The 13,046-nt window shown below is 35.2% G+C and overlaps 1 protein-coding gene across 1 annotated transcript in view; it reads right to left on the bottom strand.

The window, feature by feature from the left end:
• Nucleotides 1-13,046, bottom strand: part of ADGRL3 (adhesion G protein-coupled receptor L3) — an 822,802-nt gene that overhangs the window by 21,041 nt on the left and 788,715 nt on the right. The window lies entirely within an intron of this gene.

The following is a 13,046-nucleotide window of genomic DNA, read 5'->3' as shown; positions in this document are numbered from 1 at the left end:
AGGTCCACATTTCTGATATACCATGCAGGATGGTCTACAAACCAATCAAGCTCAATTTTTTTCCTCCTCTGTTAATTAGTCATTGGGAATTTCTCATGAAATCATAGGTATGAATTAAAGGAATGGATGAATTCACATGATGATGGAGGGTTACTTGATATGTCTAAAAGTATGGCTTAGAACACCAAGTAACACCCAACACATATGGTAGCTCCTCTTCCAAATCAAACTCTTGAATGAATGCTTCTAATTGGAAGAGCCCCCTGATTCCATGGCCTAGTTTCAAGGAAGGTTGGGAAAGTATATTCCTGGTATTTTGCTTGAGAAGACAGGATTTATATGGAAGGAAATTTTCCCTCGACTATGAAGAGGAGTATTCAAGATGTGGTGGACAACCACCAAGTATGAAAAATGATCATTGTAATATACCCATAGATCCTAGATACAAATAGAATTGGCATTCTAATGTAAGACAATGGAGGCCAAGAATTAAATGAGAACATATTACATGCTTTTTTATAGAACATAGTAGCAAACAAAATGAAACAAATCCCAAATTGTCTGATCTAGACTATCTCAAAGGAAGTTCAAAATATCCACTGGAGAGAGTAAGTCACTTATTTATTTACAGGAGATGACATGGTGACTTCATTGCTTCATGGTGACTTCATTGCTAAAGTTAGAACAGTGAGTTTGCATTCCAGTGGGAAAACTGAAAGAATCATACAACTTGAAGGCAGACAGAGCTTTATGATCAGACCCTCAAAGCATAGTCCGAGCAAATGAGGAAGGTCTGTTGTTGACTGAATGAAAGTGAGACATGACAGCAAAATTAGAGATTAAAAACTCTCTTAAACAGAAATGGAATTTTGATGTCATTGTAAAAATGTTTTTTTTCCAGAAACGCAATGAGTTATATTGAATGACCCCAATGTCTAATTCATTCTCTAACAGTAATTAAAGAGCTTAATTACTCTGTCTTGAGATAACTTGGTCCTTTCTAGCCTCTACTGTTTTCCACAGTGGCTGAGAGCCAGAAAAGGTGAAAGAATAAAATGAAAATGACAAGAGTCGTTGATTTTCTAGTCAACAAGTTCCAAGTTGACAAATTATTTCCAGGTCAGGCTTCCAGTCAGGTTGTAAAATGTTTCTCCAGCTAAAGTTTTTTAAAAAGGCACATTATCAGGCCTTATTTATTTAAAAATCAAACATATTGAGGAATATAACTTACAAACAGTATAAAGCATCCATTATGAGTGACTAGTTCTGTGGGTTTCAGCAAATGTTATGTACTCATATAACCACCACCACAATCAAGCTATAGAACGTGTTCATCACTCTAAAGTAATCCTTTGTTCCCCTTTCCAAATGATACCTCCCCCAACTCCTAGCATCTTCTTTTTTAAGCTAAGAAAGCTTACATTTGTGTTATAAATTTTTTAATCTAAAAAGCTAACATTTGAATTATTAGCTTCTAGGTAGAACTTTCTCTGTCTCTGCTTCTCTCTAACCTTCCTGATTTTTGTCTTCTCATAACAGCCGACAACAACCTTCACAAGGTTAAACTCATCCTGCATTTGGCCAGAATTCATTGTGTATATCCAGCTGCGTATTGTTAAATCAGTAAGTGTTTATCTTTTTTATGTCTGTATAGGAAAAATTCACTTAAATCCTCATATCGATTGCCAGGCATTATATTTAGCATGAGTCTCAGACTATGCTGCTAAAAACGTTAAACAAGACCCCTGCCTTCATATGGATTACAATCTAAGTAAGTTGAATAAATTTACTGAAATTTACTGTAAACCAAACCCAATATCATTAATTCTATTGAATCTAACACATCCTGTATAATTTTAGCACCATAAAAATGACAACACTGTTTCAGCTGTAAATTCCATATATTTTATATGCATATAATTACATGCATATAATCAATAAGTACTTAAACAAATAATCAATGCATACTGAATGAATAAATATTTTATTTTTCATTTATTGACTTCATCCACTATTTGGTTGGTCTGAAGAATTATATGATCTATATACATACATAAGATAGTTCTGAAAACTAGTTCTGAGTCTTTCATTAAAACTAATTAGCAAAATACATTATATGGCAGCAAAACTCTTCTACCAGCAACTCTTTATTTTTTCCCCCAGTATCTACCACCTAACTCATCAATTTGACAGTCAAAATAATTTTAAACTCCTCTGTTATTTCCCATTATGTTCTGATATTTAAAAAAAAAAAACCTTTTAAAGACTAAACTTTATTATAAATGTCTTTCTTCTCTGAGTCAAAAAAAAGTTAAAATCAATTCTATAACAAAATATAGAAATGGCTCAACTGAATGTGTGCAAGCTAGGGAGCAAAACAGGCACAGTCTGTTATTCGATGAAATAGAAATGGACAATAAACCGAATGAAAAAAATATACAAGCAAAGATGGAATACAGCCAAAGAGCCAGTAAATGGAAGGTTGTAATTAAGCAGGCACCTAGTGGATTAGAGGAAATTAGACCACTGCTGCTGTGTTTCTGCTGCCAGCACAGAATGCTTTTTAACTCAAAATAGTCAACAGCCTACCAAGAGGACTGTAATTATATATTTTTAATTTTATTTCACAGGGTATGAAGCAGACAGGATAAAATCAACAAAAATTGACAAAACTGCTTACTATCAATTATATTAAGTTAAATAAACGTACCTCTGTGAAAAGAGTTACTAAATTTTAAGTTTCAAAAAGTTGGATTGTATATTTATTTTGATTCCGGTCATGTGGCATTCAGGCAAAGCCTCCCAGATAAATATCAAAAGGTAAATATGTGAAGAATTTCATTGCCAGCATCCTGCACAAGAAACATCTGGCATCATAATCCTAAAATAACATATATCAAGAGTAAATGTCTTCAGCTGAATAAATAAATTCAAAGCATCATCTCAGATTAGAGCATCTACATTTGGATTAGCCCAGTTTCCTTAGGAACTTTGATTGGGGACCAGCTTTCAGGAAGAATATAAGACTCAAAGGAAGTTTTCAGAGAACTCACGTATTAGCTCCTCTTCCCTCCATGAACCATTCTCTTCTACCAACTCTGCCACCCACCCATGTGTCTATAATTCTCGCTCAGTTAACTGCATGCCATGGGCTCTCCCAACTCTAGATTCCCACAATATTCCCCAAAGTGGCCTCTGGTCCTGATGCCAGAAACAAACATGATGGCTTAAACACCAATAGTTAAACAAATAATGCCTTTATGTCCTACTCTTTCTAAGGAACATCTATCTACAGCAATTGGGTGCTGTGGATTGGGTGGTAAAGGATAACAGAGGCAAAATCTTTAGGAAGTTGGAGAAGAAAAATTCTAGAAATTAATGCTTTGCCTGGTTTTATCTCTGGCCAACCCTTTCTTTTCATTTTATTTTCCCCAGATTTTGTTATAGATCTTCCTGCTTCGTTTTCCACTGCCACCACCAGTTATAACACCAATTGTTACTGATTGATTGTTCTGATTGAAGACTCTTCAGAAATAGGTAGGGTAAGTCAGTCTACCTCCATCAAATGTCCTCCTGTCTACTGAGATTGTCAGGAGTGCCCGTAGCCAAGTACAGCTATTAGGTTAAAAACTCAGCCCCTCATCCAATCTTTCATGATTAAAAGAATGAAGAGGTATGTAAATCAATACAATTGAGATGTTAATACTATCTAATACAGAAAAAAATCATTAAGAATCATATTCTCAGGTGACCTGAAGTGTTTAGACTTGCGACTTGTTTGATGAAACCTAGACGTTGTCGGGTATGGGCGACTGAATAACCATTGTCAAAAAAGAAAAAGAAAAAGACTTGCCTTTAGAAATAAAACTACTTTTGTTATAATTCAATCAACCAGATTGCTATTGAACACCTAAAATTATGTAATTTTAGATGCAGAAAGTGCTTTAGGGATAATTTAGCTAGATATTTTCATTCAGAATATGATGAAATTAAATTCTTGAGATATAAAGCAATTTACATAGGATACCACAAGTTAAAGCCAGAAGACCTATGTCTCCCAATATTCAGAGCAGCATCTTCCCTCAACTACGATAATAATGGACAAGTGTTTTCATGCTAGTCATTCAGGGTAATGAAAATGACTGTTGGTCACGTATTTATCTTCCTCAAAAGTAACATAATTTTATTAGGACTATGAAGGAAAAAAAAGTACATTCTGGACATTAAATTCTCAATAAAGGGTATTTCTGAGGAACAAGATGACTGAAATATTTTACTTTCTATGTTGCAGACATAACCAGAACATTCTGAAGTCATGCAGCCTTCTAGAGTTTACCCTTTTTTAATACCCTTTATTAACACAACTCAAGCCTCCATTCCATGGGAGCAGATTCATTCGTCTTCCTGCTATTTCTAAGCCTTCCTGAGGTACCACGAGAATGAGAAGGGACATTTGCAGAAGGGACTCAGACCTGCATGGATGCTTTACACTATGTCCCTGTTCTCGGTTCAATTTTAAATTACTTACTAAAACCTAATGCTACCTCCGGTTTCTCCCCTTCTCTATGTATGATTTTACCTTCAACTTTGTATTTAATTTTTATACTATGCCTACCAGTGATGTAAGAACTTCATGTGCATTAACTGATTTAATCCTGGAAACAACTCTGTGGATTAAGCACACTTTACTCCCGTTTTGGAGCTAAAATAAACCTGGCACGGAGAGGCTGGGATTTGAGCCCAGGCAGGCCTGGCTACATAGGCTATGCCCCTAAACATGTCTGCACTGCCTCTGTTTTGTTCCCCAACGTGTAACTAGCATAAGGCTGTTGCGTAAAATTTCTACCAAATCCAAAATATACTGGAGCATCATTACTGCATAACAAAAAAAATAAAGATTAGAAATTGAACTGTGGCCATTATTGTTCCTATATTCCTAGCCATCACTGCCACAAAGAATCTCTTACCTTCCTTTCTTTGTCCCCCAGTTTCTCACATTGTTATTCCTCTTTTAGGGCCACCTTTCCCATTTCCTCTCTGCTTTGAATCTTATGAAGCCAACCAAAGTCCTCCCTCTCGAGTCTTTAATAGACAAAGAACAACTCAAATTTCCTGCTACTGTTTTGAAGAATATCTTTTTTGTCACCTTTCCAAAGAAGCCTGGCCTTTGAACTTCATAACCAAATGCTCTATTATTCTAAGTTTGCTTCTTAAAAAAATTTATCTACCCCGACCAATGCTTCTTCCCCCACCTAAAATGAGGGTATGAATATGGTTCAATTTTGTTTGATATTTTTTCTCCCATTGTATGTATTTTAGAAAAAAAAATTGTTTTTAAATTAGAGGAAGTTATTCTAAATTACAAAGTTAGATTTATCCTTATCTTTTTAAAATGTCAATATGCAAATTGACACTGTTTTCTAGACACTAAAAGGTAATATAGGGATATATTTGAGAAGTCGAACAGCAGAAGGTCCTTTCTACTTTTACTTCTTGAGTATAAGAGAGTCAACTATAAATTTAGGTGGACTTACATCTGTTAGTAGAGTAATGAAGAATCAAAAAAAAATACTAACTATATAAATTCTTTAATGTAATAATTAGGAAATACCTACTATATAATTATTATTTGGAATATTAAAATTAACCATCTTAAATATTTAAGATGTTTTTCAGTTTTTGAATACTGATTTAGAAGTGGATGAAATCTAAAGACTCTTTATGGAGAAAAATATACACACACATATAAAAAAAGAATTGTGTGCAAAATAACAGAAAGATAACCCTTGAACGGGGTCCACCAATCTCTAGATTTAAATTATAACGTATTATATTAAATTTATTTTTAAATGTTAATGTTGTATAGTTTATTAATCTTACTTTTACTAAAGAATTACTGTTTCTAAATTTAAGACATATTACTGAATTTAATCAAAACTATGTTACCTTTGATTATAATGTGTCTCATTATTTTATGTTTCATGAAGAAAAAAAATATTCAGTTTTAATTGAAGGATCCCATTAACTGTAAGATGCTTCCAGGTTTCAGAGTTGTTAAAAATGTGAAAAAAAAATGCATCTTAAAATCAATGAAGTCTGGTATTCCTTTTTTATTTTAGAAATGAGAAATTGCTTTTACTTCAGATAAATCAATATATGAAATATTAGGTCTTAGAGTCTTTGCCATTTTTCTTTATTATTTTCCAAGAACTGAATTCACTTTTCTTCAGAAATTCATACACTTGTACCTAATTTTATTGTAGAGCTATTATTTTCAAAAGATTATTTTAACATGTCTGACCTTATGCTGCAAACTTCTGACCTCTTTCTTGCTTTAAATTCTATCTCCAGACCTGAGCCCACACTGTAGGAGGTAGTATAAAATGAAGCAGAGGCCAAGCATCCTGCAATTTCTCAAATAATTCATATTCGTTCTCTGATTTCTTAGCTGTTGAATTCTACCTTCTGATATGTATTTCAGCAGGCTCTCTTCAGAATCTAGAGGTGTCTGCCAGACCGCTTCTACCTACTGTGATTTTTTGGTCCAGCTTCATGTTGATGTAAAGACCCACTTTATCCTTGATCCAAACCTTTGCTTCAAATCAGTCCTGGCACTATCCTTCTGATCCACCTTTGTCAGAGTTGTCAACAAAACCAACGTTAACTGTAGGGCAGGCAAGGTGTTCCATCTGGAACATGGTTTTGGGGCCTGATAGTTCTTTCTCCTCATTTCATCATAAAATATATCTCATATTATTATCTTCATTGACACAAACCAAAGGTCAAAAGTTCGTGATCCAAGAAAAAGCTGAAAAAGACTGAAAACATTAAAGTATTGAGAACACTAAGCCATATTGACTTGCTGCTAATGCCCAGAAAGAAACCAAAGGTGGGAACATTGACAGGAATCAGGTTTATTTATGGTTGGATATCTTTAATTTGCCAGATGTTCTGGGAACTCATTTAACTGATGAGATCTATCCAACCCATCAGATGTGTAAATAAAAAAAAAAAAAAATTATTTCAATCTGAGTATCCTTGAACAAAGGAAAGCAATTAATTAGTTAGATAATTACCTTTAAATGTAGTTTAGAAATTGAAAATAGTATACAAGTCTTGGGTACTAGCTTTTTGTAATGAATACCTTAATGAAGGCTAAGAGATTTTGACATAACAGAGCAAAATTAAAGATATAAAAACGTTTTCAAAGTATTAGCAATTAACCTGGACAACCAAACAGAGAAGAGACATATAACTTTCCACATTATCACATTTATCTAATAATAGAAATATACTAAGAATTTTAAATGTTAAAAGGTGTCAATGCCAATACAGAATTTTTAGATATGTTAGATCACTGACTTACAATTTGTTTTTATATGTATGTGTATGCTTTTTAGTTTGCAAAATCACAGCACAATTTATTAAATATACATACATACATATATACACACATATATACAGCCTATCCTCATTATTCAGTAATTTCACATTTGTTTATTCATCTACTTGCTAAAATTTATTTGTAACCTCAAAATCAATACTCATGGCACTTTCACTGCCATTTGGAGATATTCTCAAGCACAGAGCAGAAAAACATTTCAGTTGCCGGCACTCACATTCCCTTCGGAAACTGAACAAGGCAACACTCTATTCTTGTTTTAGCTCTCATACTGCAAGCAAGTGTCATTTTCACAGTTTATTTAACACCAAACTTTTTTCTTTTTGCATTTTTGTGCTTTTTGTTGATGATTTTGATGTTTTTAAATACCCCCAAGCATAGTGCCAAAGTGCTATCTGGTGTTACTAAAGGCAAGAAGGTTGTGATGTTCCTTATGGAGAAAATATGTGTGTCAGACAAGCTTCATGCAGGCATCAGTTACAGTGCTGTTGGCCACAGGTCCGAGGTTAATGAATCAACAATATATGTTAAATAGGGTGTCTTTACACATAAACACAAATAAAACAAAGTTACATGTTGATCAGCTGATGAAAATGTTGTAAGCAGAGGCTCACAGGAAATGAACCCTGTGTTCTTCCCTAAATGCAATGCTTAGTGTTGTCTAACTCAGTGTTCAAGGAGAGTTTTAGAACATAACTACCATGAATAAAAATAATCAACTGTCTATATTAGAGAATGCCAGGTTTAGAGAACATTTGTTTGTCTTTTGTTTCCAGTTATTCAAAGTTTCTTATTTGGTGGAAGGGATTGTTCCATTGTTGGAGTTTCAGTTGGAATGTAAATTGGTTAGCTGAAGGGCCCAAATTCTGTCTCTCCTTGACCTTGGCAGTCAGGGACCGGGCACCCGACCTAGTACCAGTCAACTTAATGCTGCTACCTAGGACACTGAATATTAGGATGGTCGTGAAAACTTGTGGTGTGAAAACAAAGGCATGGTTTTAATATATTCCTGGGGGAGCAAATTTCAGCTGCAGCCATGTTTTGTCACAGAGACCCAGTCAGGCAACTTTGCAATGTGATCAAAGCTGGAAATCTTGATACTGATGCTTCCTTGTTTCCTGTTCATTCTCTGAGCCTGATTCTCCAGTTGTCCCATTAAGTCTGTGAGTGATGGCCTGATACAATTCCAAGAAGCTTCTTTTCTGATAAGTTAGCCAGGTATTGTTTTGTGGCTTGCAACCCAGAATCCAAACTGATGTAACCACTATATGCCAACTGTCAAATTATGTTAAAAATCTATATAAATTTGGGATTATTTTAGAAAATAGAAAACATACATGAAGTAAATATATTTTCCTTAAAGGGTTTATCATCTATGTCTAGCTTTACCTAATATTTAATCTAAATTATAGTAGAGAGAAACAGAATTTTTTAAAAGGTGTTTAAGATATTTTAAAAGGTTAATTTGTACTCAATAAAACTATTAAAATATATGTTAAAGACTTAAAGATAACTAAAACTGGGACCTAGACTTTCAATCATTTCACTGATAAATTAATCTGAATATTCACTTCCTTAGACAGACCTTTCAAGATTTTTTTTACCTTTTTACAATCTTTCTGAACTTTAGGGTGTGACATTTTCTCCAGCAAAAATATTTTGTAATTATAAAGCATAATTGAACTGCCTTTCAACTCCATCAAAACATGTAAAACTGTATCTAACAAGGAATTAAAAGTTAAGAAAACCAAGCAACCCTTCTTTAGATATTTCTTACAAATATAAGTTTAAGAAACTGGACAAATTCTGCATATTGTTTAGACACAGATAATTCAGTACCTCTAGGGTTATTTTCCTGGCATATAGGCATGAAATCATTTGCTTACATTCTCTTCCCTATTGACTTCACTATAAGTATCTGAAACCACCAAAAACATGCAGGCTTTAGTTCTTCCATCTATTTTACAAACTACTTGGTCCCATGGTGCTTTGGTTTTGTTTTGTTTATTTCATTTTCACATTGCAGAAGTGTTGAATAATGAAACTGTTTTCACAGATTATATTTCCCCAAAATTGTTTAGACATACTTGCAATTTCTCTCACTTCTTAAAAAAGACAGTTTCTGGTCCCACATGTTGAAGTGCTGAAGGCCCCGGGGGAACAAAAATAAAAATTTTTGTTACTCCTAGATTAAGCCTATCACTGAGAGCAGTTAGAAACACTCCTCACATACTAGAAATATAATTGTCAAGTTCTAGAAAGAACAGTCATCAACCCCACCTGAGAAGCACAGCTGACACAGACCAAAAAGAGCCTCGGGGGTGCTGAAAGTCTTGGCAGCTCCTAAACTCAACATCCCTGGGTGTTTGTAAACCAGGTGAGCAACACCAGGCCATCACAGAAATATGTTTGCATGTCATTTATTCAAATACAATCTGTTAAAGTTAAAAAGGAAATACACCAACCATAACACAGTGACTAACCAAATTGACATGAGTCTTCCTCGTGCAACCTGTAGAAGATGGAAGAGCCAGGTGGCCAAGAAACTGTTCTGCATCCCATGATCTACACTGTCCAGGAAAGAGCCCCTTTCACTTGAGGTAGATTTTTTTAAGAAATCTTTTTTCTGAAAATAGATTAGCACTCAGTTTTATGTAGTAGGATATTAGAATTCTTTTTCCAAATCTTTTCAAGCATATCTTAAGACAATTTAACAAATATTATTAATAATTCTACATATTGGTAACAAATATTGTTGTTAATATTGTTAAAATATCCATGCTACTCAAAAGCATCTATAGATTCAGTGAAATTCCTGTCAAAATTCTAATGGCAGTTTTCACAGTAATAGAAAATACAACCCTAAAATTTTTGTGGAACCACAGAAGACCCAAAATAGCCAAAGCAATCCTGAGAAAGAACAAAGCTGGAAACATCACACTTCCTAATTTCAAACTATACTGGAATGCTACAGTAATCAAAACAGTATGGAACTGGCATAAAAATAGATTCATAGACAATGGAACAAATTCATGAGCACAGAAATAGACCTTCACATATACAGTCAACTAATATTTGAAAAGGAGTCAATAATAATCAGTGAGGAAAGGATAATCTCTTCAATAAATGGTGTTGAGAAAACTGGATAGTCTCATGAAATGAAATCAAACCTCTACTTACACCATGCACAAAAATTAACTCAATATTGATTAAAGATTTAAACATTACACTGGAAAGCAGAAGAAAGCATAGGGGAGAAGCTCCTTGATTTTGGTCTTGGAGACAAGTTTTTGAATCTGACACAAAAGGCACAAGCAACAAAAGCAAAAATAATTGAGACTACATCAAACTAAAAAACTTCTGCACAGCAAATGAGACAACCAACAAAATTAAAAGGCTTATTGTTATATTATTGTTATTTATGTAACAGAAGAAAATATTTGCAAATCATACATCTGATAAAGGGCTAACATCCAAAATATATATGGAACTTATACAACTCAACAGCAAAAAACAATCTGATTTTAAAATGGGCATAGGATCTGAATAGACATTTCTCCAAAAAAGACATCCAAATGGTGAGCATGTAAATGAAAAGATGCTCAACATTACTATTGGTTTGAATGTAGGGTGGGAACTATAGAGAGACATCAATGATACTTCACAGTTTTTGGCTGAGCAGCTAGAATAATGGAACTGACTTTTACTAGGAGGGACAATTATAGATGAGAAAAGTAAGTTTAAGAAGAGAAATCAGGAACATGGTTTTTGATGTATTCATTTGCGAATCTAAGTGGAGATGTCTATGCATGTGTACATGCCTGTATTTCATGGAAACAGGTCAGGCTGGAGATACCAATTTAGAGTCATCGCGATATCAAATGTTATTTGAGGCCATCCGTGTATGTGATTTCATGAGATCACTGTAAGCAAGTAGATAGGCTGACAGGATACAAGCTTCAAGACTGAGCCCTGAGCACTTTAACTCGTAGACATTAGGAAGAATGAAATCAACAGAGCAGGCTCAGGAGGAACAGCTCGTAAGGTAGAGGAGAACCAAGAGAGCATTCTATCCTGGAAGTCAGGAGAAGAAAGTGTTTTATGGAGAAGGGAATAATCAAATGTTTTAAATGCTGCTGATGGGGTTCAGGACATGCTACCCTAAAATATGTCACCTTGGCATATTGAATATTTTAAGCTGAAGGAGCTTAAGAAAATGGCAGAATCAGGAAGGTCACTCTGACCTCCACCTGCCACCCTTGCCCTTCTTTCCTGAAACAGTCCATGAAATCCCTACGTGAGAGGTGCCCTCCCTACACCTGGAGGAAAGGAATATCTTCACCTCCAAAGATAAAGGATGCCAAGAAGAATCTGCACAAATAGGTCTTGTTAAGTTTCCCCAGTTTGTTATACTTACCTCATACTCTCTGAGTATGTCTATAGTATGTCTACACCCCTGGGCATCCTTCATCAAATCTACCTAGCATTAAAATACTCAGGTGTGTTTCTCTGGGTCTTCATTTCCTTAATGAAGGCTCCCATGTTACATAAAATTTATATTAATTTGTATATTTTTCTTCTGCTCATTGTTTTTTGTCAGTTTAACTTTCAGGCCCAGCCAGGTACCAGAAGAGGACTAGGGAACATTTTTTCCACCCCTGCACTGCTGATGGGTAAAGTCTGCATCTGACCACAGGGAAGTTACTAATATTATTCAAAACTGCCTGGTGCACAAAATGCTAGAGGGCAACTTCTCTCTGGAGACTATGTAGTGACTTCTAGGGAAGGGTTATCTCATACGAAGGAAGAAGCCAGGAGCCCCTCCTTTCCTGAGATCATGAAGCAAGATGTTCCTTTCCATCCATAGTGAAGGAAGCATGGCAATAAAAGGATCTGTTTGTCTATTCTTTAATTCTTCTCACATCCAAACATGGACAACTAACTTTACCATGCAAAGCAAGTCCTGCTCCAGGTGCACCTTCAGAGAGCTAGCCAAATTCCAGCATCTGTGAAAAGCTGAAATGGCACAGAGATGGGATGAAATGGCAGTGGAGGTAATCAAGGGCATGCCTCCCGAATCATGGGCATACATCGCAGGTAGAGTGGAGGAGCGGCATGATTTCCGAATTGATTAAGTAAACAAATTATAATCACTCAAGGTGCTTCCTGATTTATATAGGCTTTTTAAATTTAGAAATCCTTCAGTGCTACCTGTTGAAGGAGATACCTCTCCCACAAAGTTTTTAATTCCCTGATGGTAGGTTTCATTCCCATGTATATCCCTAGGGTTTAGCATCATGCATGGCCAACAGGTGGGTGCTCCCTAAATGTGTTACCAAAACCCAGCCTCAGTTAGTATGCAAATAGTTGTCACGACCTCAGCGTCCCTAGCTTGAACCCTCACTCTGACCCCTTGTGGTTCATTCTTGGTTTGGGCTCCAGACTACCTCTTAATATTTATGGGATCTTAGGTAGCTTGTATTGGACCATATCTCCATGACATACTTCCTGTTGCTGTGGGATTCCTGATATGTGTCATTTAGATCAACTGGCCCCCAGACACTGTGTCCATATTATAATACCACTAAGGAGGTAGGGGAAGGTGTATTTATAACCATTTGATGCTAGAAAGTTGAGGAAAAAT

Source organism: Camelus bactrianus, chromosome 2, assembly GCF_048773025.1.
Source record: "Camelus bactrianus isolate YW-2024 breed Bactrian camel chromosome 2, ASM4877302v1, whole genome shotgun sequence".
NCBI lineage: Eukaryota > Metazoa > Chordata > Mammalia > Artiodactyla > Camelidae > Camelus > Camelus bactrianus.
This window is presented reverse-complemented; position numbering and strand designations above follow the sequence as displayed.